The sequence below is a fragment of the Melanotaenia boesemani genome, chromosome 16, assembly GCF_017639745.1.
Source record: "Melanotaenia boesemani isolate fMelBoe1 chromosome 16, fMelBoe1.pri, whole genome shotgun sequence".
In the NCBI taxonomy this organism is placed as follows: domain Eukaryota; kingdom Metazoa; phylum Chordata; class Actinopteri; order Atheriniformes; family Melanotaeniidae; genus Melanotaenia; species Melanotaenia boesemani.
In genome coordinates, this window is record NC_055697.1 from 31,069,010 (window position 1) to 31,088,141 (window position 19,132).

General features: G+C 44.7%; 1 long non-coding RNA gene and 1 pseudogene across 1 annotated transcript; one reads left to right on the plus strand and one right to left on the minus strand.

Annotated features, from left to right (window-relative positions):
• Nucleotides 1–278: 278 nt before the first annotated feature.
• On the minus strand, nt 279–3,006 carry LOC121655397 (annotated as a pseudogene).
• Nucleotides 3,007–14,858: 11,852 nt separating this feature from the next.
• On the plus strand, nt 14,859–16,358 carry LOC121655981. The gene is made up of 3 exons (XR_006013342.1): nt 14,859–15,063; nt 15,147–15,222; nt 15,940–16,358. It is a non-coding gene; the product is annotated as an uncharacterized LOC121655981 (long non-coding RNA).
• The last annotated feature ends 2,774 nt before the right edge of the window (nt 16,359–19,132 follow it).

Here is a 19,132-nt window from a genome sequence, read left to right on the forward strand (position 1 = left end):
AAGTACACTGTAAAAATATGTTTTTGTTTAGCTTCTTTCAGTGACACAAGTATCCGTTTAAACTTTACTTTCTAAATGATAAAGTGCAGAAAGTCAAGATTTTTACTAAACATAGTTCAACACTGAAATGACTTTGCCAAATTCAGTCCAGCTTTATTTATAAAGCACTTTAAAAACAAGCACACCGGAGCAAAGTGCTGTACAGAAAATTTAAACTAAAAGACACAAATAACAATTATAAAAGCAAACACATGAAATAAGTACAAAGATAAAACAAATTAAAACATAATATCACAAAATAAAACAACATAAAAACAACTAAAACAATAATAAATAAATCAGATCAACATCTTAATGGTGTTAAAAGCCAGATGGAAAAGATGGGTTTTACGGAGCGATGTAAAATCTGACAACGTAGAGGCCTGATGTGGAGGGAGATTATTCCACAGTTTAGGTGCTGCAACAGAGAAAGTGCCATCGTCTCTGAGCTGAGGGAGCCAGTAGGTGAATAAGGCTGCAGAAGCTCAGAAAGGCAGGATGGAGCAAGGCCGAAAGGAAGAAAATGAAAAAGCTCTAAAAGGAACCTGCAGCCAGAGAAAAGAGGCTAAAACAGGGGAAATGTGCTTGTATTGAAGAGTGTCCCATGTCCTGGTAGCAGCTGGCCCTCTGCCCAGTGGTTTCTCATCATCTACATTTGCTTTTCTAAGGAGCTTTAAAAAGGGGTCGTTAATGATGATGTAATGTTAATGTTACTTGTCTCTTAAACTCTGGTCGGTCTGTGCTGTAGTGCTGCAATGTTAACCGCCGGGAGCCTCACAGACCTGTTTGGCTGAGTGGATCACGTGGGATGGATTTACTCACATGCACTTGGTCTGCGTGTTTCCTGACCACTACCCCGAAGACGACAAAAATGTTGCACCAGTTAAAATAAAAGCGCCCGGTCAGATTTTATATTCTAGGTCTGGGTCCATGTGGGACAGTTTCTGGGTCCAGATCCAGACTGCAGTCCACTTGTTAGTGATCTCTGGTACAGAATTTATGTCCTTCAGAAACAGAAACTCTTTCTCTCTTCATGCCATCACCCTGTAGAACTCCACACAGAGGAACAGCCGACAATAAGGAGGAACAGTTAACATTATTACAGACTAAGTAGTTAATAGTAGTGGAAAACTGGACTGGCTGCACTTATCCATGACTACTTGAGTACAAGAGTTTCTCCTGGGTGAATTTTAAAGTTTATTCTTTGGGTAGATTTTTGCTGTATCATGTTTTTCTTTAACTCTTATGGTGCTGCACTGCTGCTGGATCCTAAGAAATCCTGCCCAAAGGGATCAATACATTTTAATCTGATCTGATCTAAAAACAATGAAATAGTCAATAAAACATAATTAAAACTAAAGAAAAATGTGCTGAGGAAATACATTTCTTCAGCTCAAAGGAAAGACAAGAAAAAAGAGGAATTGGTCTTTAAGAAACATTACATAACTTTCCACCTTAAAACTCTGCAATTCTGCTTCATTTTGATGCAACACTTCACACTTCACAACGTTCTTCCCTCCACCCCCCCAGCCCGGGGCATCATGTGGAATCTGGTTTTACTTTATAGTACCACGTCACATGCCAGCAACTGGATATCAACACACCGGCTGTTTTGAATGTGCAAGAAACGGGAGAAGACATTATCAGAGGGAGCAAGGAGAAGAAAACGAGACGGTGAAAGAAGAGACACGATGCAAACGAATTAACCTTCGTTACGGGACCAAGTGAGAAAATCTGCCGAAGCTCCGTCGTAACACTTCAGGTAATGATTGTAATTCCTTAACAAAAGAAGCAGATTTTATATAAAGAACATTTTCATAAAAACATTCTGCAAAACATGATGTCAGACTTTAACTCTATTACACCTGCAGCATAACATCTGTTAACAGTCTGAAATTAAAATCTATATAGTCTGACTACATGAAGCTGACATGTCATTACTCCTGTTGCTCGTCTGCTGATTGGTTGATTTTACAACAACACAGTAAGGCTGAAAGCTTGTCTGTGGTCCCTTTCCTGATGAAAATATACAGAATCAAGTCTGCAAGAGGACTGATCTTAACTAACATGAAACATATGATGTTGAAAGTTTGGTTATTTATGGCTTCTTCTGCCATCAGCAAAATGATTTTGGGCAGGAACAACAGTGTGTAAATCAGCAGCACCACAACCAGAATGGTCACAATTCTTCGTTTTTCATCAGCAGGGACACTGCGAGCTGCAGACAGGGCTTTAATGGTCCCAACCAGGCAGAAGATGAACAGGGGGAAGGGGAGGAGGAGGAAGACTGCATGTATGGTTTCTCTTGGCTGATACAAAGCATGGAAATAGAAAGAGATGGAAATAATGAAAGAAAGGATCCAGACCACGACACAAACAGCCACAGAGGTCTTAATGTTTCGTCTGAATCTGTACCACAGCGGCTGAGTGATCATCAAATACCTGCAATGAAACATGGACACAGATACACAACTGAGCCTCAGAAATGTATGAATTTAATGGTCAGACACATAAATAGTCCTGTACATAAACAGTTATTTAATTTTCCAGGTCGATGCTCACCATGAATCCAACACTGGCCATCACACCAGGAAAGTAGAAGCAGCTGATTAAGTTATTAATCTTTCCAGCCTTCCACGCAGCCACACAGCAGAGCTGAACCACATCAGAAACCAGAAGGTTGATGATGTAAACTGGAGCAACGTGGTCTTTTCATACCTGCAGGAAAACATTGATAAATGTAAATAAATAAACCTGAAATATTAAATAATCTAATGCAGCGAGAAATTCAGAACAAAGTTGATCTTTTACAACAGAAAACATCAGAAACAACATGTTTATTTTACTGAAGGAAAGTAAATCTGATACACACCAGAGAATAAACTGCAGCGATGGCAATAGAGTCAAAGGAAGTCCAGAACAGATGATGATCCAGTCCACCACATTCTGTGGTCTGAAGGGATCCATGCTGTGGTTTCTGGAATAGTTGTAGCTTTTGTCTCTGGAGGAATTGCTGTAGAAATCTTCCTTCATTTAGTTCACAAATGACCGGACAGATGGGGTTGTGTCAACCAGAAGAGAAGGAGTGACGGGGGCGGCAGGTAAGTGACGCTAATGCTGTAGGTGACGTAGTTCCGGGGGAGACGGCAGATTCAAACTAGGCGCCTAAACATTTCTACTTTCATTCGATTGTATTTTGTGCCAACCTAATTAAAATATTCTTTAAAGTAGGACTATAGTGTCTTTAAAAGGTACACTCTGGAGCACAGCGGGGAGGATTTGGCCAGCCTGACAGATTTTATAGATCGTTGTTACGACAGAATCGTCATGGGGAAACCAAACAACACGTCCCCCCCCTCCACCTCATCTAAATCCAAGAGACAGCGAAATGAGGATTCACCTGGAGCTATTTCACCACCGGGGAACGACTCAACAGATGTTCTGATCTCCATAGATAAGAAACTCAGTAGTTTTGATGCGCGTTTGAGTCTGGTAGAAATTCTCCACAAAGAGTTCCAGGCGCTACGTGAATCACTAGAATTCAGCCAGAAGCAGGTGGAAAGTCTGGCTGCAGAAAATGCCGGTCTCAGAGAGACGGTAAAATCCCTCACCGAGGGCTTGACCCGTCTCTCAGATGAAAATAAGAAGATTAAGGAAACGGTGATCGATCTGCAGGCGCGGAGCATGAGAGAGAACCTGGTGTTTGCAGGGATTCCAGAGCAGACGGAGGAGGACCCCGAGACCACGGTGAAAAACTTCATCAAAACCCACCTGAAGCTCCCGGAAGAAACGGTGAAAAACATCTCCTTTCACAGAGTCCATCGGCTCGGCGGGAGGAAACCCGGGTCCAGCAGACCAAGACCCATCGTAGCGAAGTTCGTCAGCTTCAAACAGAAGGAGCAGGTGAAGAACCAGGGCCGCGAACTGAAGGGGACCAACTTCGGAGTAAACGACCAATATCCGAGAGAGATTCTGGACCGACGGAGAGTCCTGTTTCCCATCAGAAGGAAATCTATGGCTAATGGCGCTCGCGCTGTCATCGCGGTGGATCAACTGTTTATTAATGGACAACTGTACCGCGACCCGGACATCACTCCGTGGCTCTTCTGATCCCAGGTGCTGTAAGTCAATCTCTCCAAATGATCACTCTTAACTCGCCATTATAGATCACTGACAGTAGAACACACTGCTCGTCTCACCACAGCCTCTACATCTAGATCGATGTATTTTTTTTCTGTTTTGTTTTTATATTTCACACAAATACTTTTCTCACTTTTCACTATCTTTCACGCTTTCACTGTTAATTGTAATCCAGCTCGTAATATCAGCAGCGCACGCGGCCAGTCGAAAACCGTCAGGACGCACAGCCGCACCATACATGATAAATATAAACACTCGCCTTTTATGTATGAGAGAACACGCATTAAGGTAGACTACATATACGGACATTTAACATACGGACAAACGCGCGCAATCAGGCTGCATGCAAACACGCGCGAACACGCAAGAGGGGCGCACAAAGACACACGCGTCAGTAACACGCATGAAGCATTAAACCGTTCACAATAACCATGTTAAAAATCGTCTGTTGGAATGTACATGGAGCCGGTTCCAGGCAGAAGAGGTTGAAGATCTTTAATAAATTACAGGAGCTGCAGGCTGACATTGTCTTACTACAAGAGACTCATCTAACAAACTCAACCATAGATCTTCTTAAAACAGCTCAGTTTCCTCATGTTTACTCAGCCTGTTACAATTCTAGGCAAAGAGGAGTAGCTACTCTTATTAATAAGAGACTAAATTTTGACATAGATAGCACAGTAGTGGATCCGGAAGGCAGATTTCTGATAACTTTATTATCTATTTGTAATATCAAATTATGTATTACCAATGTGTACGGCCCCAATGCAGATGATCCCTCCTTTTTCCACTCCCTGTTTGCTACACTCCAGAATTATTCAGATAACAGAATAGTGCTAGCTGGTGATTTTAATGTAGTCTTGACTGAACAAGATCGCTGCAGCACATCAGGCAGTCATCGAGTCTGGCAGTCGTCAGAAACTATCAAACAGTACATGAAGGATTTTGGTCTTTGCGATGCTTGGCGCTCTCACCATCCTAAACTAAGAGAATACACCTTCTTCTCTTCAGTTCACCACTCCTTCTCTAGAATAGATTATATTTTAAATAGTAACTCACTAATGGACGACATTTCAGAGACTCAGATACATCCAATCAGCATTAGCGATCACGCACCAGTTTCATTCAGTCTGAGAAACAAAAATAATAAACCGATTGGTAAAAGCTGGAGATTTAACACCTCTTTATTGAAAGATCCTGAGTTTATTGATTATTTTAAAAAAGAATGGTCAATTTATATAGAAAAAAATGACATGCCTGAAACTTCAGCGTGTCTCCTTTGGGAAGCAGGAAAAGCAGTAATGCGAGGGAAAATAATTTCCTTCTCCTCACATAAGAAGAAGAAGGAAACAGCAAGAGTTTTAGAATTAGAACTCAGGATTAAATCATTGGAGGAGGCTTACCGCATTTCCCCCGAAGAGCACACAATGAATAATATAAGGAAAACTAAATTGCAGCTTAAAGAAATTATAGATAAAAAAACACAGTTTTTAGTGCAAAGACTTCGCTTGGAGAACTTTGAACACAGTAACAAATCTGGAAAGTTTTTAGCAAATCAACTAAAAACAAACAAGGAGAAAACAACAATCTCCTCTGTTAAAGATCAAGACGGAAACATCAGCCATGACCCAGACAAGATAAATGACACGTTTAGAAGCTTCTATAAAACATTATATGAATCACAGATTAATCCAACAGATGAACATATTGAACAATTTTTAAACAACATTAATCTACCAAAACTAAAAAATGAAAATAAAATAAATTTAGATGCACCTATTACTGTAGATGAACTCCACAAAGCTCTCCAACATATGCCCAACAATAAAGCCCCGGGTCCAGATGGTTACTCAGCAGAATTTTACAAGGAATTCTGGACAACGCTAGCTCCTACATTTTATAATATGTTGTTAGAAATACAGGAAAAACAAAAAATACCGCAAAATATGAACTTAGCTAATATAACACTATTGCTAAAACCAGGCAAAGACCCCACACTTCCATCCAGTTACCGTCCCATATCTTTAATAAATGTAGACCTGAAAATAATTAGTAAAGCTCTTGCCAGAAGGATAGAAAAAATAACCCCTCTTATAATACATCCGGACCAGACAGGTTTTATAAAAGGTCGACATTCATCTACTAACACACGTAGACTAATTAACCTCATTGATTACTCTACTTTACATAATCTAGAATCCACAATCATTTCTCTAGATGCAGAAAAAGCCTTCGACAGGGTAAACTGGAAGTTTCTATTTGCAACACTAGACAAATTTGGGTTTGGACCTTCTTTCATAGAGTGGATTAAAATATTATATAATAACCCAAATGCATGTGTGAAAACCAACGATCAAACTTCTCCAAGCTTCCGCTTACAGAGAGGCACCAGACAGGGCTGCCCACTCTCCCCCTCACTTTTTGCCATTTTCATAGAGCCGTTAGCAGCTGCTATTAGACAAAATACAGAAATTAAAGGAATCCAGGGCAAAAATATAGAACATAAAATAAGTCTTTATGCAGATGATGTATTACTCTTCCTTCAGAACTCACAAACATCACTCTCTGAGACAATCACAGTTATTAATAAGTTCTCATCAATATCTGATTATTCTATTAACTGGTCTAAGACTACAGCCATGTCCATCAACTGTGACCTACAAAACATCCCTAATATCAAAATACAGACAGGAAACATTAGATATTTAGGTATAAATATTTCCCCCAGATTATCAGATTTAACAAAACTAAACTATGTTCAGCTACTAAAAACAATAGAAGATGATCTCTTACGGTGGAGGCGCTTACCCATCTCACTAATGGGGAGAGTTGCCACCATTAAGATGATGATTCTACCTAAAGTTAATTATTTATTTTCAATGATACCCACTAAACCCTCCACCAGTTGGTTTAAATCTCTGGACTCTTTCATATCCAAGTTTCTTTGGAAAAACAAGCCGTCACGTATCAGCCTTAAAACCTTACAGCAGACTAAAGATAGAGGAGGACTGGACCTACCAAACTTTAATCACTACTTTATAGCTAACAGGCTGCAGTACATCTCCAAGTGGCTCAAACCCAGTTATCTGGATGAGCCGTGGCTAGATGTGGAGCAGGCTTTGTGTGAGGACTTAGTCATCTCTGACCTGCCGTTCATCAGCTCAACCATTAAACCATATAAGTGCTTTAAAAGCCTTAACATCCGTTTTTCCTTAATGGCTTGGTGGGAATTCTGTAAGATAACCAGATCTTCCCTCTTTCCATGTAGACTTACACCCATCTGGAACAACCCTGACATCCTGCAGAACAAAAAGATGATAAACTTCACTCAATGGAAGACTAAAGGAATACAACAGTTAGGACAGATAATAGAAAATGGAAACTTTGTATCTTTCAACACAATTGTCTCACAGTATGGAATCAACAGCAATAAATTCTTAGAGTACCACCAACTAAAATCAATTATATGTAAGAAGTATACCCCTGTACAGTTAGACTTGCAGCTTCCTGTCAGAATAGCAGAATTCCTGAATCATAATACTCCAAAATTATTATCAAAAATATATAGATTACTTGCAAAGCTAGAAGACAGGATATCTCTCCCAACTTCAAAATGGGAAGATGATTTATCTAATAACTTTGATCAGAAAAGATGGTCACAAATATGTTTAAACACGTTTAAAATGACTCAGAATTCAAATATACAACTAATACAATTCAAAATTCTCCATAGAACTCATTATACAGGACACAGGATGTTCAGGATGGGCCTTTCACCATCAGATATCTGCCCACACTGCTCTGAGAACACCTCTGATAGCTACATCCATGCGCTGTGGTCCTGCACACCTGTCCAAAGGTTCTGGATTAAGGTGTGTGAAGATCTCTCAAAATGGTTTAAAACTAGTTTTCCTGCAAACCCCACACTTTGCCTACTGGGCGACCTGGGTGACACCAACATAGGAATACACTCCATAAACTTGGTCCTCGCAGTCTTATGCATCGCAAAGAAAACTATTCTTGTGAACTGGAAAGATAAGAACAATTTGTCTATCCAGCAGTTTAGAAATCTTCTGTTAGATCACATCAGCATTGAGACAATGTCTGCCTCCTCCAGGAACCAGTCAGTTGACTTTCATTCCCTCTGGTCCCCTGTGACTGGCTACATCACTTAATGTAGGTGGAGGATTGCGGCTTCGCTGGGATAGGGGCGGATGTGGGTAGGGGGTCCCTGGTGACTTCAGGTCTCCGGTTGTCTCCTGGGTGGGGATCTAGGCTGCTCCGCTGCTGGGTCGGCTGGGGGTTCCGGTCTGGGCGGGCGGCATTGGGTGGGCCCCGGGGTGGGGCTGCCTCGTGGCGGTGGGGGGTGGCTGCCGGGGTGCCTGGGTCGGTGTCCGTCGGCCCCTGGCCGGGTGGCCGGTCGGGCCCGGGGTGGGCCGGGTGGGGGCCCCGGGCTCTGGGGCGTCGGGTCTCCCCCCGCTCCTGGGGGTGGGGGGTCTGCCGCTGCTGGGGGGGGCTGGGCCTGTCCGGATGTGCCGTGCCGGGGGTTGGTCCGTGCCCTGGTGCTTGGTCGCAGCCCCGGAACCTGGGTGGGGGTGTGTTTGTGTGTGGGTGTGTTTGTGTGTGTGTCTGTGGGTATGCTGGTGTGTGGGTGGGTGTAGAGGGACGTGTGTGCTGTATGTGTGTGTGGGTGTGTATGAAGGTCTGGGTGTGTGCGTGTATGTGTGTGTGTGAGTAGTGTGCGGGTGTGTGTGTGGAGGTCTATGTGGGATGTGGGTGTGTGTGAAGGTATGTATATATGAGTGTGTGCACGTGGAGGTCGAGGTGTGTGTGGAGGAGTGAAGGAGTGGGTGGAGGCGTGAGTATGTATGGAAGTGCTTGTGTGTATATGCAGGTATGTATGTGAGTGTGTGTGTAGTGGTGTATGTGTATGGAGGGGTATGAGAGTGTGTGTGTATGTGGGCACCGGTGTGTGTGTTTATAGGTATGTGCGTGACGTGTGTGTGTGGAGGTATGTGCACGTATTGAGGTGTTGGTATATAGAGGTGTGTGAGAGTGTGTGTGAGTGGCTGGGGAGAAAAAAAAAAAAAAAAAAAAAGAGTGTGTGCGTTTGCAGGGGGTTAGGACGTGTCCTCTGGGGGGCGCCCTGGCTGGGTGTTGGGGGCGGGGGCCTGGGGTTCCCTTCCTTCGCCTCGCCCCCCTCCCACTCAGAAAGAGGAAAGTGGCCCCTTGGGCTGGTGGCTGGCCCCTGGGGGGGTTCGTGGCGTGCCTGGGTTGGGGTGCCTGCTCTGGGCCTGTGACGCCCTTCGGGGCCGGCGGGGGACGGGGGCGCCCTAAGCCACTGGCGGGTCGTCTTCCAGGGGGGAGGCTTACCCCCCTCTGGACCTACATCTCCTGACCCCTCCCCTCCCCACTCTTCACTACATACACAGGTAGGGCCGTGGGGGGTGTGCTTGTTGCACTGGGCGGGGCAGGGGGGTCATCATAGTGGCCCCGTTGCTTCGCCGAGCGGCAGCATGCCTCCCAGCTTTTAATTCCACTTAGTCACTGAGCACAAATAACATTTGCAACATACAAACACGTTTTGGGGGGTGGAACATGCGAGGTCAGGTGGGTGGGACTGCTCAGGTGGCCCCACCCCCTCCTCAATGCAGTTACTGCCCCCCAATTTTAACCCTCTTTTTTTTTTAATTGCAAACAGCACATAATATATTCCCTCACTAGTGGGGGAGGGAGGGGGGATGGGGTCTTCAAGCGCCCCTGTCTCCATGGATGGCCCGGGGCGGGGCGGGCCGGGTGGCCTGTCGCGTTGGCCCGGGGCGTGGGCGGGCTGTCCCGGGGGGTTTGGCTGCTGGCCCTGGGGGGAAGGTGCTGTTTTGGGGGTGGGGAGTGGGGGACTGGGGCGGGGTGGGGGGGGGTGGGGGCCTGGCTCGTGTCTCCTCGCCTCCTGGCTGGGGCTGTCCCCCCGCGGCGTGGGGGTGGCGGGAGGATGGTGGTGGGGGGATGGTGTTTGTGTGTGTGTGTGTGTATGTGGGGGGGGGGGGGTGTATGGGTGGGAGAGTGGTGTGTGTGTGGGGGGATGGGTGGTGGAGGGATGGTGTGTGTGTGTGGGAGGGTGGGGTGTGTGGAGGTGGATGTGTGGTGTGTGGGAGGGGGGGTGGTGTGGGTGTGGGAGGATGAATGGTGGAGGGATGATGTATGTGGGGGAGGATGGGGTATGTGTGGGAGAATGTATGGTGCAGGGATGGGGAGTGTGTGGGAGGATGGATGGTGGAAGAATGGTGTGTGTGCAGGAGGATGGATGGTGTATGGGAGGGAGGATGGTGTGTGTGTGGGGGAGTGGTGTATGTTTGGGAGAGTGGGTGATGGAGGGGTGGTGTGTGTGCGTGTGGGAGGATGGGGTACGTGAAGGTGGATGTTTGGTGTAGGAGAGGGAGGACGGTGTATGTGTAGGAGAATGATGTATGTGTGGGAGGATGGGTAGTGGAAGGATGGTGTGTGTGTGTGTGTGTGGGAGGTGTGAAGGTGGAGGATGGTGTATGTGTGGGAGGATGAGTGGTGGAGGGATGATGTGTGTGTGGGAGGATGGGGTAGGTGTGGGAGAGTGTATGGTGGAAGGATGGTGAGTGTGTGGGAGGATGGATGGTGGAAGGATGGTGTGTGTGTGGAAGGATGGATGGTGGAAGGATGGTGTGTGTGTGTGGGAGGACAGAGTATGTGAGGGTTGGACGGTGTATGTGTGGGAGGATGAATGGAGGAGTGGAAGGAGAGTGTGTGTGTTTGTGTGTGTTGGTCTGGGGGGGGGGCAGGACTGGTTCTCGGGGTGTGCGGCTGGGCGCTGGGGTGTGGGGCTGGCCTCTGGGGGTGGCCGTCTGGGCGGGCCGGGTCCCCCCGGGTGGCGTGCTGGCCCTTGGCCTGTGGGGGTGGGGGTGTCCCTGCGCTCCTGGGCCCGGGCCCTCTGCCCCGTCTGTCCCGGGCGGCCGGTGCCCGGGGGGGGTCGGGGACTGCTGGCCTCGGCCTGCCGGGGCCGGTGCCCTGTGTCCGCGGGGCGGCTCCTGCTGGGGTCTCCTGCTGCTGCCTTCCTGGGCGGGCGAGTGGTCGTCTCTGTGGACCGGTCGGGATCTGTAGCCTACGGGGGGGCTGGTGGCCTGGGTCTCGGGACCGCTGGCCTGACTCTGGCCTCTGTTCAAGTGAGGTGGCATCTGCATGATCACTCTGCATGGTCACTCCTCCCTGAACGTCTCCACACAGTCTTTGCGTCGCCGTGTGGCCGAGTTCTCCAGCATATCCACACAGGTTTCTCTGCGCGTGTTCTTGAATACAGCAGTTTCACTTATATCTATTATCATATTTTTTTTCTTTTTTTTATTACTTCTGTTCTTATTATTATTATTATTACTCTTACTCTTATTATTATTACTACTACTATTATTATTATTACTATTATTGTGATTATTATTATTGTTACTATTATCAACTAGTTGTGTAATGACCTACTGGCCAGGATGATCTTAGCTATATATGTTGCAAGTAGTATGGATTACATGGTTTTCTGTATAATGTTTTAAGTCCCCACCCGCACTCCCCACACCCTTTCTGTCCCTCTCTCTCCCCTCCCTCTTCTCTCTACTTTCTTTTCTATCTCTCTCTCTCTCTGTCCCCTCCGGTCGAGTCCAGCATTAAGAGTCTGATTTAATAAAGTTTTTCATGTCATCAAGAGGGACTTTATACATGTAGTATAAATCCCTGCTTGATAGAGTAAAATTGCCCAGCACCAGACAGCAGCCAGACAATCATTCTGTTTGCAACGATGCTGGACAAGACAGGTTAAAAAAAAAAAAAAAAAAAAAAAAAAAAAAAAAAAAAAAAAAAAAAACCAGAAGAGAAGGAGAAGTTTTTATTATACGACATGATTCAGTGTGTGTGCTCACACTCTGAAAGCCTTCAGCTCAGTCAACCTTTTATTAGATTAAAACACAGGGAGCAAGAAACAGCTGTAACCTGCACTTCTTTCATCCAAAAAGAAAAACTTCTCTTTCCTCAATAAAAAGAAATGTAACTTTTGGAAGTAAAAAGAAATAAAATCAAACATTACTGATGAGCGTTCTGTGCTCCTCCAGGGACGCTTTGTTTCAGTTTACTACCGGTTGGTTTTCTGCTTTCTAACCTTTACAGATGGAATAAAACCACCAGATTATTCTCTTCTACTGGAGGAAACAGCTGCAGGATTCTACAGAACTACAGCTTTAAGCTCATCAGAATTGTCTTATTTTGACTCATTTTTATGTGAATAAATGAAAACTTTTTTACCTTCATATGCTGCCCAGTCAAACGTGGAAGAAGCTTCCCGCTGTGTTGATATTTCCTCCACCTCCAGTCTGGTTAAAAACAAGCAGTTTCTGATCATATCTGCATTTCTGAGGAAGAAAAAACGGCATGTTCTGACAGGATTCTGTAACATGAGAATCACAGAGGAGAAGAGCAGATAATACGGCCGAAATTCTTCTTTTAACAAATCTCCTCCAATAAATCTCTTATCACTGCAGTTCAGGTGTTTTGTTCTTTCTTTTGTCATGTTTCTGCTTTTTATTTTCTCATTTCCTGTTTTATTTATTATTTATTTATTATTAACACTGATCAGGTCACAGTGCAGGAAGAGCTGTGCAGCCCGCCTGGCTCTGTGACCTCTGGAGGGAAATTTTTAAGCCGGTAGAACTCCGGCAGAAACGTTTGACTTTCAACAGGAGACTGCAGAGGATCTTCAGCGTGCTGCTCTTGTAGCTGAATTATCACACAATCACTGATGGCTGTTTACTGCCTGGTGTGGATCAGTAACTGAGAGGCTGTTCCAGCTGCAACGTTCACACCTAACAGGCCGAAGGGTCTGGTGAAGTTGGCTGTGATGCTCAGAGAACGTTGCCTGGATGTTGAAGATTGCAGCTCAGTTTAAAGAGCGGATCCGAGCCTTTAATTCGGTCATGATACAAGTTTCCCTCACTTGTAAGGACAAATATAGAGGAAATATAAATAAACTCAACCACTTGGTGGTTATTTTATTTGATTAATCGATGCAGCTCTCATTGTCAGGATCCAGCAGTCAGGACAAGGCTGACTGACCAAACGATGTGAGCCTTTCCTGGCTGCAGCTCTTCCCTGGTCAGTTTGGAGCATCTGCTTCTATTTCAGCTCTTCATCAATCAGCTGGAGGATGACGCATCCTGGAGCAAGCAGCTAGCTTATTGTTGTTCATGATTGTTGTTCACTGGGAGGAAAAACTGGCTAATTTCTTCTCAGCATGTTCTTCAGCCAACCCTGTCACCAAAGATCATGCTGCCATGTTAAATTTTCAGACAAACACATTATCTGTAAAGCTGTTCAACTTTTTTTCTTTTATTGACACATGAAAACGTCATCAATCCCAGAAGAGGGTTTAGATTTTTGTAGGAAACCTCTGGACTTATAGTCTAACTTTGGATGTCACTGTTTCAGTCTGTAGGAAGACGGGTCAAAGGCCCTTTTCTCCTCACAACCTTTCTCTGGGTCTTTATACACACCAATCCTCCATTTAGTTTAGAAAATAAAACAGTCGGGTGAAGGGAGAAAAAAAAGCCTTTGTAGTCAGAAATGACACTGACTGTCTTTTGGTGTCAGAGAAATGTGGTTTTTATTGACTAGGGCTGCATGTATGATACATATGATGATAAAGTTGTTGCCTGTCCTCATAGTGGGGAAGATCTCTGAGGATTATTAAGGAATAACTGAAGTTTTATCGCTTGTAATTCTGGTGCTTTGCAGACCTTTAATGTCATGGATCTGAATCAAGAGTTTCTGCATGAAAACTTTACTCCAGCTTTTCATTTTAATCTATTTATTGGTTCACCATGTTGGTGTTTGTAACTGAGTGAACCAGGAAAAGTTCCAGCCCTCAGCTCTACTTCATCACACTGACGTGACTTCCTGAAGTTAATGGATGTGGATCTGAAGCACTTAGAGAATTTGAGGATTCTGAATGAATTTAGCGAGCGTGGCAAAGAGTGACTGAAGGACTGGGAAGATTTGCTGCAGCTGATGGGAGATGGATCACAGGTGCATCACCCTCCAGCAGGAAACCACGGACCTCAAGATGTCTGACGGTAAATTCACTGATGTTTGATTTCCTCTGAAATTCCCTTTCATCAGCATTTTATTAGAACAAGTCTTTCCTGGATGAAGACTCTGAGCTTGGTTTTATTCCACATATTAAACATATTACTAAAATAGGATTTTATCACCTAAAAAACATAGCCAGAGTCCACCCCATTCTCTCTCGGGCCAACACGGAGATGCTGATGCATGCTTTTATCACCAGTCGTATTGACTACTGTAATGCCCTGCTCTCTGGTCTTCCCAAAAAGAGTATTGCACCTCTACAACTCCTACAGAACTCAGCTCCTCGTGTGCTGACGAAGACCAGAGGGCGGGCCCACATTACACCGGTTTTAGAAGCACTGTGTAGCCCAGGTGTTAAATAACACAAGCTGATGAAAGAGAGTTTTTTTTCTTTATTTAATTTAATTTATTTTACTGCGCTGGCAAAATTTTATTTTCCTACTGCACTTAAAGGCATCACCCAGTTCATTGAATCCCACATGAGGTGTCACAACCGCAACAGCCAATCAGGGGCCACTTCACCCCCTGCTCAGCCGTCAGCTCTAGCAATGAGGCCCTGACAGTCTTCTCCTTCCGGTCTTTTCAACTTCAACCGCGAGAGCGAGACACAGCTATCTACTGCGAGAGCGCTGGAGAGGAGAAAATTTCCGTGTACAAATAAGAAAAAGGAAAAAAAACACCGAATCGCCTTATCAGCCGTGAGTCTGGAGCAGAGCGACGAGGCGAATCACGTCGGTAAGAAAGGCCTGTGAAAAGAAGGAACGCTCGTTAATACTTACCCTGCTCAACCGTGCTAATGTTAGCTCGGTCCTTCACAGGTTAGCTTGTTACTGCACCTTGTGAGCTGCGGAAAGCGCCAAAATCAACACGCTCAGCTTTGAAACCGGAGCAACGGTGAGCAATGTGTCCCTTTAGCTACCCCAGTATTATTGTTCCGTGTGCTAAATATGCCAAGGAAACTACAGTGGCATAAGAGACTGGGAGTGAACTAAGGTGAAATTGTGGTGCAGTGTTTATAATGCGTGACTCAAAAGTGTTATTTAATTTCGTGCCAGTGCATGTTTAAGGAGAAGAAAGAAAGAAAGAAATGTTGTTTTGCTATTGCCAGCTGAGAAAATGAAACCTTTTAATGCATTGTATGATGACATGGTAACAATGAATGTTATTTTACAAGTCTAAATTACATGAAGTAATTCAGAGTAAATTTTGGTGCAGCTTCTCTACAGCATTAGTAGGCCTATAGTGCTGGAGGGGTAATTAAGCACATTTCTTTAAACCCTCTGAAGTTATTGAATGTATGTCTTGCTGTTATTATGATTTCACTCTGTTACATCAGTTATGATAAGCCATCATAATATAGCTAACAAATATTTAGCACTTACCTGAATCGGAATTATTGCAATACTGTCCACATGAAAAGTGACATGTGAGTTCTTGTGAGTTTATTCCATTTATTCAAACTTGAGTATATTTTGATTGTTGAACAACTAAAAGTAATATTTGACTACATGTAGGATCTTTGAAATGAGATGTTAATTGCATTTTGATTATAGAGCTCTAAAGTGATGTATAAGGATGGAGAGTAATAGATGAACGTGACCTTGTCTATAGGTCAGGTTTTTGGAGTGGACTACAAATCCTGTGGACTGGACGAGATCCCGATGGCGAGCCAAAGGACCTTGGAAGAGAGATAAACATTAGAACACTCCCACATACATTCACGTCGAACTATCAGACTTAAATCAGGTGCACCTGCAACAATTCATAAGGGCCCCAACGAACAATCCTCAGACAATTCTTTCCTGTGTGCACACATTTTTTTTATTTTTTCCTTTTCTCCGGGGGGGTTATTAAATTGTATGTTTTACTTGTTGGCCTGTAGGCCTAGTTCTGTAAACAATACATGAGTCACTACTCAACAGTTAACCCTGCATCAGCCATTATTGTTGCTCAAATCCTTGGCTCCAACCGAATCTAAACCTTCTGGTGCTTGTCGTTGTCCTGTTATCATACTGCTACAGTGTGATCAACATCCACCCCTGTGAACTGGGTTTCATTTGTGGCGAGCCAGCCAGGAGCCATCTGATTTGAGCATCAGTTCTGAAACAATATGGATTGCGTTCAAAAGTCTGGTGTCAAAATTCCAAATGCAGTCATTGTTAGTGGGATGACTTGTGTAGATGAACAGGATGAACAAGTAATTGACTTCCTTAAAAAATATGGAAAAATTGAGAGATTCTTTATTGTTGATGATTCACAGTCGGAGTTCTTCCAAAACCTGATCGTTGAATATTCTAGCAGTTCAGCCTTGGAAGGTTTAGAACTTATCTTACCGTACATGTACACGGCAACAGGTGAGCCTACCGTTGCCTATGAAGTTAAGACACTTAGTAGTGTTTACACTACCAAAGTTGGGTGTGATGTTACTAAGACCTATTTAGCTGAACTCAAAAAACTAGCTAAACTGAGTGGTAAAGACTATGGTGAAGTTCTGAAAGAGGTGATGTCTCAAATTGGAGAGGACGTTGAAACCTTGCAACTCGTAACAGAAGAGCCCTCATCTGTTCAGGTTGAGACCACCATCTCGTCACCACCTGCTCCGAAGGAGCAACAGTCCCATAGCTCACCCTCAGACATCACCTTAAGCAACGATGCTGCTGACCATAATGGCAGAAGAACACCATGCCTTTCACTGAATGATATCAACCCACCTGATGTTCAGAAGGTTGTAGTAGAGCACATTGTACGGAGGCAGGACATTGTCCCACAACTGCAGTCCAGTGTGAGGCTCCGCTCCTTTTCTGGGAAACCCTCCGGGCTTCATAATGAAACTGATTATGATACGTGGCGTACACACATTGAATTACTTCAGACCGACCCTAGCTTGTCTCCACTGCAAATATCAAGGAAAATCTTGGAGAGCTTGCTCTCCCCTGCAGCAGATGTAGTTAAGGGCTTACGTCCAGAATCGCCTCCTGAAGCTTACCTGCGGCTTCTAGACTCAGCCTTCGGTACTGTGGAAGATGGAGAGGAACTGTTTGCCCAATTCCTGAACATCCTCCAAAATCCAGGTGAGAAACCATCCACTTACCTGCATAGGCTCCAGCTAGCGCTGAACAGAGCTGCAAAAAGGGGAGGAGTTAAAGGTGAAGAAGTAGACAAACACCTCCTTAAGCAGTTCTGCAGGGGGTGCTGGGATAACAGCCTGCTCAGCGCTCTGCAGCTTGAACAAAAGAAGAGCAACCCCCCCCCAGTTCTCAGACCTCTTGTTAATGATTCGCTCTGAAGAAGATCGACAGCAAACAAAAAGCTGTCGTATGAAAAAACATATTGGCACCATGAAGCAAAGAGCTCAGTTGCAGTTCCATAGTGCATATGCATGTGAACCAGAAGAGAAAAGTGAGAGCAATATTAGTGCTATTGAGGATCTGAGGAAGCAGGTAGCTAGTCTGCAGAGCCAACTAACCAAACTTAGTTCCCAGAAAAAACCACAAGGGGTCTGCATTAAAGGATCAGCTGGAAAGCCTCAGAGCAAAGTGGCAAAACCTGCTAGTGCAGATGCACACGTTCAAGGACAGCCTAAAAGGAAGCAGACATACAAACCTAAACCCTGGTACTGTTTTAATTGTGGCGAAGATGGACATATTGCCGCACGCTGCACCGATCCTGCAAACCCTGTCCTGGTGGCAGAAAAGAAAAAACAGTTGGAGGAAAAGCAGTACAGATGGGAAGTACAGAATGGCTCAAACTTACCTTTAAACGGCTAACAGTTCCTGTTGTGGGACAAACAGGGGCTGAGGAAAATGAAGTATGTCCCCTAGACGTAAATAAGGAACACAAAACCTCTGCTGAGGTCAATAAGGTCCATGTACCTACAGGGAAAAATAAAGTTAAGACAGATTCCAGCTCACAACGCAAGCAGAACCAATCTTTCCGACTTCCCAGCCGGTTGGTTGGTATAAAGACTACAGCTCAGGTAACTGTGGGAGATGAGGAAGTAAACTGTCTTCTTGACTCAGGCTCACAAGTTACAACCGTACCTGAATCATTTTACAAGCAGCACCTGTCAGAGCACACAATTAAGCCTCTACATGATCTTCTGCAAGTGGAAGGTGCAAATGGACAGTTGGTGCCTTACTTAGGCTACATAGAAATGACCGTTACTTTTCCTAAGGACTTCACAGGTGTCCCTGTAGATGTAAACACACTTGCCCTGGTTGTTCCTGACACTTCACAGTCCCTCCTTCTCATAGGAACAAATACCCTCGAGGTATTGTTTGACATTCATTCAGAAACTGACAGAACTGATCCCAAACCCTTCCCACATGGCTACAAAGTAGTCTTTAAGGCCATTGAGCTGAGACGGAAGCAGGCAGCTAACAACCATCAAGGGATTGTGAAAATGCAGGGCAAGAGACCCCAAGTCATTCCTGCCGGTGAAACGGTGGTTGTAGAGGGGGTTGCCCTGGCCAGTGGCTTACGGAATGAAAAGTCAGTAGTCATTGACTATCCATCATCATCTCCCCTACCAGGTGGTCTGCTAATAAAAGCTGGTCTAGTTGTTTTCCCTCAGCTACGACCCCATAAGCTGCCAGTTGTCATAAGCAATGAATCTGACCACGACATTGTCATCCCTGCAAAATGCACTATTGCAGAAATTAGTGCTTATCAGGCCATCCTATTAAAAGAACACAGTATAGCCAACCAATCAGAACCCATCCAGAAACCCTCTGCAACGCAGCCATCCCAAGAGCACACCTTGAGCTTCAACTTTGGCGACTCCCCACTCCCTTTTGAATGGAAA